We start from the raw sequence: 18,792 nt of genomic DNA, 5'->3' as shown, positions 1-18,792 counted from the left end.
AGTACAGTGCCATTGCTGAAAATAAAATACTGATTTCATAGCTAATTTTCTTATCTTGCTTTAACTAGGTTATCTGAACCTAGAACTAGGTTATCTGAACCTAGAGGCGACTGTGGGAGCCCACCCATTGGACCGTAGTCCCATATAAGCTGAAGCAAGACTAAATAAGTGATTTTAAATGCTTCTACTGCATTAACTAAGCTATTAAAATGCCTACTGTAACATTATATTGAGCTAAGCATTTTATCAAGCACTTGGTGTGCACTATAACACACCCTACGTACTGGAAATTCTGTATACAAGCTTAAACTAAATGTAAAACTGTAAATAACTAAAGGCTGAAAACTAAATCTGCATGCTTAAAATAGAACTGCTCATGATAGCAATTAGGAAACTAGAACAACTTAAGCATGCTGTGAAAGTAAAACAAATTCAACTACTAGGCATGCAATAGAATCTAGAAAATAAAGGAATCGTTGCTGCATGGAATTAACAGAATATCATGCTTCATCAGGAAATACTAAACAGCAATGAAAGGAACTCAAACTAAGTTCTGCATTTACTAATAAAAGCATGCTTATTCATATCCAGCAAATAGCACAAAACAAAACTAATACATGCTGGAATTAAAACCTTTATAATGCTTGTTTCAATGATATAAATGAAATATCAATCTGCACATGTACAAGACTAAATTCAGGACATGCATGCTATAACAGAACACAAGCATCAAGCAAATGAATACCTTTAAGCATGCTATAACAGAACATAAGCATCAAGCAAATAGGTCCCTAGCTACCCTATTCTGTAAAGCATGATCTGGAAGCCATAGGAAAAATCCGAATACAAAGGAAGGAATTAAAACTCAACCTTAAGCTTAAAACTGTTCATGCTCGAAACATTAGTTAGGGCATCCAAAAACTAAACTTAATCATGCATATTCTTCCTTTAAGACTCACGGCAGAAACTAAAGGAACCAACAGATTAAACTAACTCATAATACTCAATGTGCATATATATGTATATACATCAAAACTGAAGCTAAAATGCTTAATAAACACATGCTGGTCTAGTGAGCTATAAAGGAAATCAAATTGGCATGTCTAATTAAGCTACAAAAGAATAGGTCTACTAAGGAACATAAACAAATAAAACAATTTGTTCCAAAATCTGAAAGCATCACTAAGGAACATAAACAACCTTAAAGCTAAATTATGGATCCTACTGCTAAATCCTACTGAGGAATCCAATTTCTGCATCAGAAACCAAACCAGCTACTACCTAATACCCTCAAAACCGAATCCGAACTACAATGGAAGCAAAGAAAGCAAATCGAAGCTCGAAACTACTCCTACTGCAGGTGAGAAGCAACTCACCCTTTGTTCTTGCACTTACAACCGAGAAGGAGGAAGGAGAAGGCTTCTAGGGTTTTTGAAGGGCTCGGATCTTGCAAAATCGTCGGCTTCTTCTTGTGCCCGTGAGTTCTTCTCCGTCGGGATGACCACCCCCGATGAAGGATGGCTGGAACAAAGCTTCGCCGGCGCCGAAAAAACCAAACCTAGCTTCCTCTTGGTTTCCGCCGAGAGAGACGGCGCCGTCGCGAGGGAGAAGGAGAGGAAAGAATTTCGGGAGGAATTGTTTTGTTTTTGGAAAATCAAAACCTAACTCCCTTTCTTATACTCGGCTTTAATCACAACTATGCTTTAATATCAATTTTCTCCATATTGGATTGACAAAGTCCGTGTAGCTCAGCTGGCTGGGCCGGATTCTGCTCGGGCCGAGGAGCTGGGTTCAAATCCTGCCTGTAACCAATTTTTTATCTATTAATTCTTGTTATTAACTTCTACTCATTAAATAAGATTCTTCCTTTATTTAATCAAGCAACAATTGCTAGCCCAGTTGGTTGATCCGGTTTTGCTCGGGTCCGAGCTCTTGGGTTCAAAACCCGACTTCAACATATTCTTTTCCCTTTTTTTTCTACCTTTTCCTCTTGGTAAAAATATCAAACGAACTCCAAAAATTTCATAAAAATACTCTAAAAATTTCTAAAAATCTCTAGAATTTTTTAAAGCATTTCTAGATTTTAATAAGGTCTTTTAGGACTCCAAATCATGAAATTTGGGGTGTTACACCTGGCTTTTATGACGTCAAACTCAGTCATATAGCGAATGTCTCCTCTAGTAACATCAATGCGCAACGAGGACATATATGCTGTCAGAATGTGACAAAAAGGCATGTGGACTCGACTATTAGTCATATATCCAGCAGAGTAGATAATGGTGGAGAAGATGTGTAGGCTAATGTCAATATCTAACCTATGACTTAGGGCATAAAGTAAAAATGAGTGGAATGGGCGCATCACAGCGATGTCCCGAGTAGTCAGTGGTAAGATGCAAAAGACTAAGACCCTATAAAGAGTGTAGTCCTGGACTCGAAGTTCTACAGACCTAAACTGGGTCACCGTGGGATCTCGCTCCCCCTCAAAAAAGTACGAATAAATCGTATCAAGAGTGATGTGTGAGTAGGGATCTCCGAATGGTAGATCCCCGGGAGGATAACACAGAAAGGAACAAGTGGATGGACGTAACCCTAAAAACTCTCGGATCGTTGTAGGTGATAGCGTGATATAAGTACCTGTTGCCCTGGTAGTATAGGTAAGGTCGTCTACTTTCACTAGGTTGTTACAAAATTCAGCACACAGACTAATGTTTACAGGACTAGTACATTCAACAAGGTTTCCTAGGTTATAGTAGTTTATAACTTCCATAACAGGAGCACAAGAAACTAAAAAGAATGATCTATCTATGCATTTAGTCCTAATGGCCATATAAATGGTTGACTCAAATCTAAGTCTAAGTTCATCTGTGGGAAACCTAGGGTCAGTACTAGCATTAGAGGGCCCAGCACCAGTATTTGTTCGTTTTCTACTGTTATATCAAAGAGATATTCTAAATAAAAACATTAAAAAAATTTAAAACATTTAGACAAGGAAGAAAGATTTACCGAGGAGCCATCGTAAGATATAGAACTGATGACCTCGGTTGAGTCGTGGCAGCGTCTTCACCGTAAGAAAAATTAATTTTTAGAACACTCTCACACTGAGGTTCAGATAGAACCTTGGTAAAAGTGAAGGAGTTTGTTGCAAGTGTTGGGGGCACCTGCTGCCCCTTATTTATAGGGAACTCCGGGCGCCCGGGGCCTTTCCGGGCGCCCGGGGTTGATTTTGGGCGGGGCGCCCGGATCCCCTCCCGGACGCCCCGGAGGGGAATACCAGGGGCGCCCGCCCCTGGTGTTTGACCCTTTTTAAAAAAAAATTTGACATACGTTTTAAATTTAATTTTTAAAGTTAAATTTAAAATAGTTTTGAACATAGTTGATAAAAATTTTAAACATAGTTTTTAATTTTTAAAGTTTTAAATTTTCAAAATTATTTTTAATCTTGAAAATAATTTTTAAAGTTGATAAATTTTCAAAATTGTTTTTAAATTTAATTTTTTAAAATAATTTTTTAAAGTTGATAAATTTTCAAAATTGATTTTAAATTTAATTTTTAAAATAATTTTTAAAGTTAATAAATTTTCAAACTTGTTTTTAAATTTAATTTTTAAAATAATTTTTAAAGTTAATAAATTTTCAAACTTGTTTTTAAATTTAATTTTTAAAATAATTTTTAAAGTTGATAAATTTTCCAAATTGTTTTCAAATTTAATTTTTAAAATAATTTTTAAAGTTAATAAATTTTCAAACTTGTTTTTAAATTTTTAAAATAATTTTTAAAGTTGATAAATTTTCAAACTTGTTTTTAAATTTAATTTTTAAAATAATTTTTAAAGTTGATAAATTTTCAAACTTGTTTTTAAATTTAATTTTTAAAATAAGTTTTCAAAATTGTTTTTAAATTTAATTTTAAAATAATTTTAAAAGTTAATAAATTTTCAAAAATTGTTTTTAAATTTAATTTTTTAAAACAATTTTTAAAGTTAATAAATTTTCAAACTTGTTTCTAAATTTAATTTTTAAAATAAGTTTTCAAAATTGTTTTTAAATTTAATTTTTAAAATAATTTTTAAAGTTGATAAATTTTCAAAAATTGTTTTTAAATTTAATTTTTAAAATAATTTTTAAAGTTAATAAATTTTCAAAAATTGTTTTTAAATTTAATTTTTAAAATAATTTTTAAAGTTAATAAATTTTCAAACTTGTTTTTAAATTTCATTTTTAAAATAAGTTTTCAAAATTGTTTTTAAATTTAGTTTTTAAAATAATTTTTAAAGTTAATAAATTTTCAAAAATTGTTTTTAAATTTAATTTTTAAAATAATTTTTAAAGTTAATAAATTTTCAAAAATTGTTTTTAAATTTAATTTTTTAAAATTATTTTTAAAGTTAATAAATTTTCAAACTTGTTTTTAAATTTAATTTTTAAAATAAGTTTTCAAAATTGTTTTTAAATTAAATTTTTAAAATAATTTTTAAAGTTAATAAATTTTCAAAAATTATTTTTAAATTTAATTTTTAAAATAATTTTCAAAAATTGTTTTTAAATTTAATTTTTTAAAATAATTTTTAAAGTTAATAAATTTTCAAAATACTCGTAAGTTATTTAATTCGAAATTGAGTAGTTCAAAATTTAACTTAACTTATTCAATTCGAATTTTAATTTAATTAACTTAATTCGTGATTTAATTTGAAATTTGATTTAATTAATTTGATTTTGATCCTTAGTCATCTCACCCGATCTAAGTTTTCAATCAGGGGATCCTATAATTTTGTGAGATGAATTGGATTTTATTTATGGAGTCTTGGTTTAACTTGTATTAGCTTCAGGTTTAGCTTTGGTCTTTACAAACAGGCATTCTTCGGATAAACTTCTAAGCTTGGTGAGTCACATGGACGTCATTTGAAGTAACCAACCTTTCGAGATTTTCCGAATAGTCCTATCCACGGAGCTTAGTACTAAACCTTGGTCTAACTAGTTAGGATTCATTTAAGGGTAGCTTCGGTCAGTTCCACTTGGCCAAATGCACCAGATCGAAACCATATCTTTCTAGACATGCGATGCCCAAGTTTCCCTAACGTACTATCATCCAAAAACTTCACCAGTACCATGATTCAAGTTAAACTTGGTCTCTTTTAACTAATCCTAATTATCCTGCCGGGTTAGTTTGTTTAGGTTACCCTGTCGGGTAAGTTAGTTTTGAAGGTGCCAGCTATTCTGGAGCCTCCCCCTGAATTATTGGCTATTAATTTAAATTTTGGTTTTAGGTTTGTGTCGATTCCTTTTATAGTTATAATTAACTTGGTGATAATTTATATTTTGTTGAGTTTTAATATTTTTAAATTTTGATTTCTTTGATTTGTGTTTTGGGTTTTGATTTAGTTTATTTGAGTTAATATAGTATATTTTTTCTTTAGGTATGTAGTATTGATTAATTCCTACTTGCGTGGTCAAACACGCTTTCAGAACCCAAGCTTGATTAGTTTATTTGTATTGGGTTATTAACGATTTGAAAGTTTTAGTTGAATTCGACTTGTATCCAAGTCCAGTTTTATTATAACATGCTTTTTGATTATTTAGGATTAAGTCTAAATTTTTTGATCTTGTTGTGAATTTTTCTAACATCTCTTTTAAATTATTTATTTCATTTTTTAATGATAAATTCTCCTCCTCAAGTGTTAGATCTTGAGTTGGATTTGAATTTTTTATTTGTTCCTTGAGGTCTTGATTTTCCTCAAGAAGTGATTTGTTTTCATTTTCTAGTTTAATCAATTTATTATTCAAACAAGAAATAATTTTTAAAAATGTACGATTTAGGTTCAGGTATACCTCTTCGAAACCTTCGGAAACGAGTACGGACTCGTGGCTTGATTCGGGTTCGGACCCGTCTTTCGATTCGTCTTTCGTTTCAGCTTCGCGGGCCATCAGCGCAAGGTGACTCTCACAACAAAAAAACTGTAATTTAGGGACAAATTTAGGGACGAATTTTCCCAAAATTTTCGTCGCAAAATTTTTTGCGACAAATTTTGTGACGAAAATATATTCGTCGCAAATTAGTCGTTGCCACATTTTGCAATGAAAATAAAATATTCGTCCCAAATTTTGCAACGAACTAAAATTTTCGTCACAAATTTTGTTGCAAATCTACACTGCATAGTGTCTTCAAATTTGGGGCGAAATTAGATTTTCGTCCCAAATTAGGGACAAATTCTGGTTTGTTCCAAATTTGGGACGAATTTCAGCTCGTCCCAAAATTCGAGTTCCCGGTTCATTCAATTTCGGGACGAAATTATTCGTCCCAAATTCGGGACGAACAGATATTCGTCCCGAATTCGGGACGAAAAATATTCGACCCGAATTCGGGACGAAAAAAATTCGTCCCGAATTCGGGACGAACCATATTTCGTCCCGAATTATCCCTAAAATTTGGTAAATCAAAATAAATCAGATTTTGGAACGAACCCAAATTTCGTCCCAAATTAGGGACGAACTTTAGATTCGTCCCAAATTAGGGACAAAATCGGGTTCGTCCCAAATTTGGAACGAACTCAAATTCGTCCCAAAATTTGTCCCAAAATACAATAACCAGCAACCAAACATTTTTCATTTCTTCATCCTATTTTACATATCAAATACATTCAAATATTTATACACATCCAAACAAACATTCAAACAACTTCACATCCAAACATTCAAATATTTATACCAAACTTCAACACACATCATATTTATACACATCCAAACTACATACAAATATATCAACTCATAATATTTACACATCCAAACTAACATTCAAATATATCAATTCAACAAACATCATATTTACACATGAAAACAAGAACTAGTTTGGTTCAACAACTCATAATCCAAATAACAAATACATCTAAGCATAAAATAAAATACTAATCGTCATGCTCCGAGAGCTTCATGCACCTTCTTCCATGCTTCGTTCTCCTTTTCCTACATCAAATTACAAATGAATAACTAACATTTATAACAATATATATATAGATCTAAAACATACATCAATGATATCATATTGAAATAAGACATCTAAAACTTATGCAACTAACAAGTTAAATATTGTCTTGTTTTAAAAAAAAACTAAGAAAATTAACGATTCTATAATAAAGAAAATTAACTACAACATAAATGAAAATTAGAAATACAATTGGTAGTTGTATTACCAATTAGAAATACAATTGGTAATACAATTTCGACCTGTACCTACATGTGCATATCTAATGCTTCATCCTATCATATGTGCTCACATCTACATATATATACTTTCACATATTTTAGTTTCTAACTGGGTTTGGATACCAAGCTAGTTGATCACTTTAATCCAACTTATGGTATGTTTCACTGATCTAGTTTATGTTTAATCCATGCAAACATAAACATTTACAATTAATGCTTAGGACATAAACAAGTCATACTTTGTTCATGCTAGAATCTTCCTGGAGCTAAGGAGTTATTTCTTATCTATTAACTAAGGCAATCTAGATTCACTATATGCCTAATAAAAGCTAGTACAATTTTCACAACATAGCTCAAATGAAAGAAGGGGAATGATCATTATGAGGAGTTTATTGATTATTTTCCATTTTGAAGATGTTTATTATACAAACTTGCACTTCATTTATTTTGGATCTCCCTCCCTCACGTACATCTCTTTTACTATCAACTCAAAGAGTAAAGCATTGTTTACATGGAAAATAGGAAATTCTAATGAGTAATGGATTCTAATTAATATAATCAATAAAATTAAACTAAAGTTATTATAAATTTGTATAATAAATGTTAATCCTACTGATAATTAGTAAGTAGCTATATAGTGTTTGAATTTATCACATAAATGGTAGAGTTGAGTTTTGATTTTTGATTATAATTTTTTAAAAAAATTAAAAATAGATTGGAGTCTCTCAATGAAAACACAAGACGGCATAAGAAAAACAAGGAAATCTTTACTTTTATCTTTGCTTGTCTCATTCTTTAAATATCCTTGTGATTCCTAATGGCTACAAGGAAATCTTGATCATTCTCTTAAAGATAATAGAGGGGTAAACAAATTAACCAAAGTGGGAAATAAGTTTACTTACATTATGACATTACCTTTCCTTTCATCTCTTCAAGGCAAGCTTCAACTTTGCACAAAACCCAATAAATATTAGAAGATCACTTCAACATAAACAATGGAGTTTCATAGCTAGAAGAAGTAAGAAAATAAAATAAGATTAACCAAATAAATCTAGAGATATGGTCTTAATACATGGTTATCATAATAGATCAAAGACTTAGATAGCAAAAAAATTCTTATGTAATCAAAAATACATGTATCAAATGTTTATAACATAATAAAATTATTGACACGTATATAACTAAATTGCATAGATTAGTAATAGACAGATCAAAAATATAAAACATGGCATAAAATGCAAAGTAGCAAGGTAAAGTAAAAATTTAAAAGAAACTATAACAATAAGTGTAAAAAAAAATCTAATATAAAACTTACAATAATTTAACTAAGATTCACCACCATCGCCATCATCATGATCACCATCGTCACCGTCACCGGGAGGATTCTCACTTAGAGCAGAAATTAACTTGAAATGTCGTAAAATCAATTCTTGATTTTGGCGCATTTGTCTCATTTCTTCATCCCTTTCATTTAAAATATCCTTCAACTGTGAAACCTCTTCAGTCAAGTGGGTCATCTGCTGGGTCTGTGAGGAGGAGGAAGAAATACGGCCAACTCTATGGATTTTGCTCAAAGAACCCATTCCAAATATCTTTCCTCCTTTTTTTGATCCTCCACTCACTTGTAGCCATAAATTTAAATCAGTACCAACAGATGGCTCAGACCCCTCCATATCTGTACTAGTAGAACCAGAACATCTTTGTGCTACCTCTAGTTCATCATATTTCTCCTGTATTGTAATAAAAAATAAATTATAATTATAATAACATTAAGTTATTATAGTGGGTACATTAATAATAGAATCTAAGGTATAAATTTAGATCAAAAATTTATTCAAACCTTGATTGCTCTAGCTCTGTCCCCGCTCCAAGTCTTATCTTTTTTCTGAAAGGTGCGGGTGAAAGTTTCTATAAATGTAGGCTCCTTTCCTAGTTCTTTGGACTAAAAAAGATGATTAAAGAAAATCAAATAGTGTCAAATAGAGTAAGAAAATAATAGGAGTGTTAAGAAATTACCAATCTGCGTCTATGCTCATCAATATTGATAGATCCTCCCGCATATGTAGCAGACATGTCTCCAGAATTAAAAGATTGATTAGTTTTATTCTGGTGACTTCTTGTTTTAAACTCCTCACTTTCCCAATAATTCGTAATCTTTATCCAGTTTTCCTCAGTAATGAATGGTGGTTTTTTCCCCTTTGACTTCGCATGATTGAGTACATGACAAATGTGATCGCCACATTTTTTTCATGAAAATCCTTCTTATTTCCATGTCATCATTCATGTCCCAAGTGAATGATCGCTGTAATAGAAAAAAAATAATTATTTATATGTTTACTTTCATTTAAGATATAAAATAAATGAGATACCTTAAATTCACTCCACCATAACTCTCTAGTCGGTGCTGGAGTGCTAGTATAACTCATCGAGTCCCCTCTCCAATGGTTATTCACGATTCTATTAATCTCGTGAATAACATGGACAGAATTATCGAACCTATTATAATTTATAAAAAAAGCATGTTAAAGAATTATGGAAGTTGATAAAATAAAATATTTTAATTTTACTTACGAATCTCCACAAGGGGCTATAGACTCTCGAGTGTCTAGCCTCTCTGCAATCGAATGTCGGGAAGGAATGGAAGAGGCTGCTGGGGACTCGATCGGTGAAGGTACAGCCGAAGGGGAAGGGGAAGGCGATGGTGCACAGGAAGGTATTGTTGAAGGTGTATGCGACGGTCCTGCAGTGTCAGCTTGATTAGGTGGGGGTGTAGATACAGTGTCTGTAGGTGGTGTACGCTGAGGCCTCCGTCTACGACCACCTCGTCGAAAGAGATTCTGAATATTCAAACAAATAATAAATTTAATACAAATTTGTTTCATAATAAATAATATGAAACCAAAGAACTTACCATATTTGCTAAGAAAAAAGTGAATCCACGAACTCCCGAGAAGACGATAAGATGTAACTTGTAATTATCTATAAAAAATACAGAGTATTAACAAATAAGATATATAACTTTAAAAATGAAACAGTTTTGTATATATTTGAGACAAATAAACTAATTGAGCTATGAGTTAGGAATTACAAATTGAAAATAAATTTATTCTTAATAAAGCAGTATAATATATGAAAATAAAATATAAAAACTTACTCATTATAAAAACTCAAAGTCTTCATCCTCCTCCTCCTCCTCGTCCTCCTCCTCGTCCGCATCTTCCTCCTCCTCCTCCTCCTCCTCATCATCATCATCATCAATTTCAGTTGTATCCACATTTATCACTATTCCGGTAGGATCTTGTAACGTTGGAATAATATATTCTTCTATATGAAATGTATTAGTAACTTCCTCTTGTTGATAAGCAATGTCCTCCCAATGTTCCTCAATTTTTTCCGTGCCTTCGTTTTACACACAGCCCACCAATCAATTTTGTCACGTTTCAAACTAGGATATGAAGCATAGAATACTTGAATTGCTTGTTGTGCCAACACAAATGGTTCATATTTTTTATAAAATCTTTTATGATTTATTTCAACCAAATTATATTGTGGATGCACCTTCATCCCTCTGATAGGGTCAAACCAGCGACACTTGAATAGAATAACTCGCATTTCTGGGCCAGGGTATGCTACCTCTATAATTTCATCCAATAAGCCATAGAAATCATTTCTTGCATCTCCATCATTTGATGACTTAACACAAACTCCACTATTCATCGTACTCTTTCCCATTCCATATTCTTGAATATGAAAATTATATCCATTTATGAAATACATTGGCCATGTGCGTACCATTGCTTTCGGACCCCATGCTAGATGGATAAGCAATTCTTGCTCAATCTGAGTTTGATTATCATGAACCTAAATTCAAATTTGACAATTATTACAAACATTCATATTAAATTCAAATTTAAATTGACTACTTACAAATGATTTGAACCATGATGCAAATTCTTCTTCGCATAAGCGATCAAACTCTTGTGGTGATAAGCCAGAATATAAATTTTCAAAAATCCTACGATAAAAAAGTTAAATTATAACACTAAAAGTTGCGACATAAGAAAAAAAAATTATAAATATATACTAACTCATAATGTGACGATACTTCTGGACAATTCAGTAAAATATATGTATGAGCTGCCCGCCATTCTTGACCAGTTAAGTATCTCTCCTTACATGTTCCACTTGGTCGACCAAGATAGTTAAAAATTGAGAATGAGTTCATATTGAGATCAATTGGACCTTCATCATTTCTTCCTGGTCTCTGTCGTTTGCTTTGAACATGAGGCTCAAAATAATATGAAGCAAAAGTTGTTACCTCCTCCACAATATATGCATTAACAATAGATGCTTCAACATGTGCCTTATTTTTGATTTTTTTCTTCAAATGATATAAGAATCTGATTGCAATAAAACAAATTATATTAGATTAATTTTATAATAAAATGAGTATATTTTGATACATTCAATTTGTCGGAATATAGCAGATGAAAATTTTACCTTTCAAATGGATATATCCATCGAAAATGGACAGGTCCTCCAACTCTAGCCTCATATAGCAAGTGAACCAAAAGATGTTCCATGGAATCAAAAAATGAGGGTGGAAATATCCTTTCCAAATTACATAAAATAATTGGAATGTCTCTCTCTAACGTCTCCATGTGTGAGTGTCTCAAAACAGTTGAGAAAATATCGTGTAGAAAAATACTTAACTCTGTAATTCTACCCCATACAAAATTTGGTAATACTTCTTTAAAAGCAATAGGAATAAGTCTTTGCATAAATATATGACAGTCATGACTTTTCATACCAATCAATTTGTATTCTGTCATATCAACACATCTTCCAAGATTAGAAACGAAACCGTCTAGAAATTTTAAAAATTTCAGCCATTCACAAACAACACGTCTTTGATCTTTATTCAATGTATAAACTGCTTTTGGCTTTGGTCCCCTACTATTTTCATCGACATCAAGAGTGGGTCTTTTACAAATCAATCGCATATCTTTTCTAGCATTGAGATTGTCTTTGGTTTTCCCATTGATATCCATCACTGTATTTATCAGATTATCAAAAACATTCTTCTCAATATGCATTACATCAAGATTATGATGTATTAAATGACTATACCAATATGGCAAATCCCAAAAAATACTCCGTTTTGTCCATTTATGTGTACTTCCATAATCATATGTTGTACCATGTGGGTCTTCAATAACAGATGAAAAGTGTAGCACTCTGTACCAAATATCTTAACCTGTCAATCTTATTGGAGGAGGTGTTCTTTCAATTCTATTCCTAGTAAATTCATCTTTATTCCTTCTGAACTTATGATTTAGTGGTAAAAATTGTCTATGACAATCAAAATAACTCGGCTTCTTCCCATATTTCAATCTGATTAATTTTGATCTCTCCATACATATTGGGCATCCTAAGATCCCAGCAGTACTCCAACCTGATAGCATACCATAAGTTGGAAAGTCATTTATGGTCCAAAGAAGAGCAGCTTTCATTATAAACATCTGATTAGTATGCACATCGTATGTAGGAGAACCTTCATCCCATAATTGTTTCAATTCTGCAATCAAAGGTTGCAAATAAACATCTATTAACTTCTTCGGATTTTGCGGCCCAGGTACAACCAATGTTAAAAACATATAAGGTGTTTTCATGCACATCCCAGGAGGAAGATTATACGGAGTTAAAATAACTGGCCAACATGAATAATTTTTCCCTGATTTGCCAAATGGAACAAATCTATCTGCACAAAGACCTAATCTAATATTTCGAGTCTCCTTTGCAAATTCCGGATATGTTCTATCAAAATTTTTCCACGCCTCTGCATCTGATGGATGACACATTAGTCCATCTTTTGTTTGATGATTTGCATGCCACGTCATATGTTCAGCAGTTGTCTTTGATGCATAAAGTCTTTGTAACCTAGGAGTTAAAGGCAAATAAAACAATTGACTGTATGATTTACGTCGTTGTTGACTTCTTCTGATGATCTTGTACCTATCTTGATTACAGAATTTACAAACATCTGCATCATCTCCCCAATATAACATACAACCATCTCTGCATACATCAATTCTTTCCACTGGAAGACCTAATTCTTTAATAAGTTTTTTCATATTGTAAAAATCATTAGGCAATATATTATCACGCGGCAATGCCTCTTCAAAAGTTTGAACAAACCTATTAAAACAATATTCTGACACATTACACTCAGCCTTGACATTCAACAGTTTTGCAGTGAGAGATAATTTGGTGTGAGTGTTACAACCAGCCCATAATGGTTCATCAGCAGCACTCAACACTTCTTGAAATTTAGTATATGTTTCATTAACACCTGGTACTTCTGCCTCCTCCAAAGGTGATGTATAAGTAGTAAACATTTGTTCAACTGGTGGAGGATAACTAGAACTTGTACCATGCATGTCAGGATTGAAATTATGACCTGCTGCATCAAGAACCATCCTTTGATATGGATTTAATTAATCATAATAACTCTGCTCACCACTAATTGAGACTTGTATGTTTCGTGCATAATCATCATCAGATATGAACGGTTCACCATGAGATGTCCAATTATAGTACTTCGGAGTAAATCCAAATCTACAAAGATGTTCTTCAACTTTATCGCAAAGTAAAAATTTTCCATTGTGACACTTTTTACAAGGACATTTTATCTTATTACCATCCATATAATCAACTTGACTAGATGCAAAATTCAAAAAATGTCGCAAGCCCGTGATAAATTCATCCGTTAAACCGCGACGATTAGGCAAGTTCTTGTTATACATCCAACTTCTTTCATTCTGCATTTTGTCTATTTCAAATAAACAATATTACTAATGATAATAAACTAATGATGAATATGTACTTAATGTACATACAAATGAAATAATATATAACAAAGAAAACAATAACATCAAATATTATAATAAACACATTAATTTCATCCTTACACTAATGCTATAATGATTAAATTAAAACAACATATATAGATACATATACCTCACAACGAAGAACAAAGATGAGCGTCTATCCAAGCCACGTCAAATACAAATTAACCTGCATAAACAATAATATGAAGCTTACAATCATATATTAGAGTACACAAGTAACTATAATATTTGACATCCACAAATAACATTACTACACTATGGGGCTGCAGGCAGCAGCCCTAGAGGCCAACAGTGGCTGCTAGGGCGCGGCTGCCAACAACCAGCTAGGGCAGCGACTGCTAGTAGCCATGTGAAGGTCCATATCTGATGGCGCGGGGCTGCCAGCGGCCAGTAAGGCCCAGATCCGGCAAGGTGCAGCTGCAAGCGGGCTACCAGCGGCTGCCAACGGCCAGGAAGGGCTGGATCCGGCAGCCACCAGCTACCAGCGACTGCCAACGGCCAGGAAGGGCTGGATCCGGCAGCCACCAGCTACCAGCGACTGCCAACGGCCAGGAAGGGCCGGATCCGGCGGTTCCCAGTGGCTGCCGGCGCCGAGCAAGGCCCGGATCCGGCGGTTCCCAGTGGCTGCCAGCGCCGAGCAAGGCCCGGATCCGGCGGTTCCCAGTGGCTGCCAGCGCCGAGCAAGGCCCGGATCCGGCGGCTTGCGGCTGCCGTGCATGGGTAGCCTCGACAAGGAGGAACCCTAGCTGGCGATCGTAGTCAGCCGCACGACAAGGCGAGGCCGCAGCTGTCGAGCGAGGGGAAAGAAGTGAGAATACACGCCGGAGATGAGGACCCGAAGCTTACCTGCCGGAGAGGGTGGAATCGTGGCCGGAGAGCAATGTCCACTCTCGCCGCGCGTGAAAAGAAGGAACAAGAGGCTGCTCGCGTGAAAGAGGGAAGAAAAAGTTAGCTCCCGTGACAAGAAGGAAGAGGAATAATCGGGGCTGTAATTAGGGCAAATTTTGCAAATATTCACAGTTTGGGACGAACTCCAAAGTTCGTCCCAGATCTGGGACGAATTTTGGAGTTCGTCCCAGATCTCTAATTTTATTAAATTACAAAAGTAAACAATAAAAATAAGGATGCATGACCTAGACACCTCAGAATGACACGAAACCAGTTCCTATGCGTTCGTATCGATCTCCTGATCGCACTGATGGCCCCAAACATTTTTTCCACTCTATATTTTGGGGTTGATAATTTTTTTTTCAAAAATTTAAATAATCATTTTCAAAAATTAAAAAACCTGAAAATATTAGCTAAAAAAATAATATCGTGTCATCATTATGATCATAAGATCGATACGAGCGCATAGATATTTGTTCCGCGCCAATCCGAGTTCTATAGGTCAAGTTTTTATTTTTTAAAAGATTTTTTTTACAATTTTCATATATTCACAGTTTGGGACGAACTCAAAAGTTTATCCCAGATCTGGGACGAATTTTGGAGTTCGTCCCAGATCTCTAATTTTCTTAAATTACAAAAGTAAACAATAAAAATACGGATGCATGACCTAGACACCTCAAAATGACACGAAACCAGTTCCTATGCGTTCGTATTGATCTCCTGATCGCAATGATGGCCCCAAACATTTTTTCCACTCTATATTTTGGGGTTGATAATTTTTTTTTTCAAAAATTTAAATAATCATTTTCAAAAATTAAAAAACCTGAAAATATTAGCTAAAAAAATAATATCGTGTCATCATTATGATCATAAGATCGATACGAGCGCATAGAAATTTGTTCCGCGCCAATCTGAGTTCTATAGGTCAAGTTTTTATTTTTTAAAAGATTTTTTTTTGAATTTTCATATATTCACAGTTTGGGACGAACTCCATAGTTCGTCCCAGATCTGGGACGAATTTTGGAGTTCGTCCCAGATCTCTAATTTTCTTAAATTACAAAATTAAACAATAAAAATACGGATGCATGACCTAGACACCTCAGAATGACACGAAACCAGTTCCTATGCGTTCATATCGATCTCCTGATCGCAATGATGGCCCCAAACATTTTTTCCACTCTATATTTTGGGGTTGATAAATTTTTTTATCAAAAATTTAAATAATCATTTTCAAAAATTAAAAACCCTGAAAATATTAGCTAAAAAAATAATATCGTGTCATCATTATGATCATAAGATCGATACGAGCGTATAGAAATTTGTTCCGCGCCAATCCGAGTTCTATAGGTCAAGTTTTTATTTTTTTGAAAGAATTTTTTCCTAATTTTCTAATATTTATAGTTTGGGACGAACTCCACAGTTCGTCCCAGATCTGGGACGACCCAGATCTCTATTTTCTTAAAAATTAAAAATAAATTCTTTCAAAAATAAAAAACTAACCTAGAGAGCTCGGAATGACATGGAACAAATTTCCACGTGCTCGTATTGATCTCATGAACGCATTAGTGGCCTCAAACATTTTTTCAAAATCTTAACAAAAATAGATCAGAAATTTTCTAATATCAAAATGACTTTACCTTATTCAAAACAACTCTTATTTTTACCAAGTCATAGGTTCTATCAAATTGATATTTCAATTTAATCATCACTAACTATATTGGGTTTTCGAGTTCACTAATGTGGTCATGAGATCGATACGAGCGCATAGAAATTTGTTCCGCGCCATTCGGAGCTCTATAGGTCAAGTTTTTATTTTTTAAAAGATTTTTTTTACAATTTTCATATATTCACAATTTGGGACGAACTCCAAAGTTCGTCCCAGATCTGGGACGAATTTTGGAGTTCGTCCCAGATCTCTAATTTTATTAAATTACAAAAGTAAACAATAAAAATACGGATGCATGACCTAGACACCTCAGAATGACACGAAACCAGTTCCTATGCGTTCGTATCGATCTCCTGATCGCAATGATGGCCCCAAACATTTTTTCCACTCTATATTTTGGGGTTGATAAATTTTTTTATCAAAAATTTAAATAATCATTTTCAAAAATTAAAAAACCGAAAATATTAGCTAAAAAAATAATATCGTGTCATCATTATGATCATAAGATCGATACGAGCGCATAGAAATTTTTTCCGTGCCAATCCAAGTTCTATAGGTCAAGTCTTTATTTTTTTAAAGATTTTTTTTTGAATTTTCATATATTCACAGTTTGGGACGAACTCCACAATTCATCCCAGATCTGGGACGAATTCTGGAGTTCGTCCCAGATCTCTAATTTTCTTAAATTACAAAATTAAACAATAAAAATACGGATGCATGACCTAGACACCTCAGAATGACACGAAACTAGTTCCTTTGCATTCGTATCGATCTCCTGATCGTAATGATGGCCCAAAACATTTTTTCCACTCTATATTTTGGGGTTGATAAATTTTTTTATCAAAAATTTAAATAATCATTTTCAAAAATTAAAAAACCCGAAAATATTACCTAAAAAAATAATATCGTGTCATCATTATGATCATAAGATCAATACGAGCGCATAGAAATTTGTTCCGCGCCAATCCGAGTTCTATAGGTCAAGTTTTTATTTTTTAAAAGATTTTTTTTTGAATTTTCATATATTCACAGTTTGGGACGAACTCCAAAGTTCGTCCCAGATCTGGGACGAATTTTGGAGTTCGTCCCAGATCTCTATTTTTCTTAAATTACAAAATTAAATAATAAAAATACGGATGCATGACCTAGACACCTCAGAATGACACGAAACAGTTCCTATGCGTTCGTATCGATCTCTTGATCGCAATGATAGCCCCAAACATTTTTTCCACTATATATGTTGGGGTTGATAAATTTTTTTATCAAAAATTTAAATAATTATTTTCAAAAATTAAAAAACCCGAAAATATTAGCTAAAAAATAATATCGTGTCATCATTATGATCATAAGATCGATACGAATGCATAGAAATTTGTTTCGCGCCAATCCGAGTTCTATAGGTCAAGTTTTTATTTTTTGAAAGATTTTTTTCCTAATTTTCTAATATTTACAGTTTGGGACGAACTCGACAGTTCGTCCCAGATCTGGGGCGAACTTTGGAGTTCGTCCCAGATCTATAATTTTATTAAATTATAAAAGTAAATAATAAAAATAGGGATGCATGACCTAGACACCTCAGAATGACACGAAACCAATTCCTATGCGTTCGTATCGATCTCCTGATCGCATTGATGACCCCGAACATTTTTTCCACTATATCTTTTGGGGTTGATAAATTTTTTTATAAAAAATTAAAATAATCATTTTCGGAAATTAAAAAACTTGAAAATATTTGCTAAAAAACTAATTTCGTGCGATCATTATTATCATAAGATCGATACGAATGCATAGAAATTTATTCCGCGTTATTCGGAGCTCTATAGGTCTAGTTTTTATTTTTTGAAAGATTTTTTTTCTAATTTTTTAATATTTACAGTTTGGGACGAACTCCAGAGTTTGTCCCAGATCTGGGACGAATTTTGGAGTTCGTCCCAGATCTCTAATTTTCTTAAATTATAAAATTAAACAATAAAAATACGGATGCATGACCTAGACAACTCAGAATGACACGAAATTAGTTCCTATGTGTTCGTATTGATCACCTGATTGCAATGATGGCCCTAAACATTTTTTCCACTCTATATTTTGGGGTTTAAAAATTTTTTATCAACAATTAAAATAATCATTTTC

The sequence above is a fragment of the Zingiber officinale genome, chromosome 4A, assembly GCF_018446385.1.
Source record: "Zingiber officinale cultivar Zhangliang chromosome 4A, Zo_v1.1, whole genome shotgun sequence".
Classification (NCBI taxonomy): domain Eukaryota; kingdom Viridiplantae; phylum Streptophyta; class Magnoliopsida; order Zingiberales; family Zingiberaceae; genus Zingiber; species Zingiber officinale.
This window is presented reverse-complemented; position numbering follows the sequence as displayed.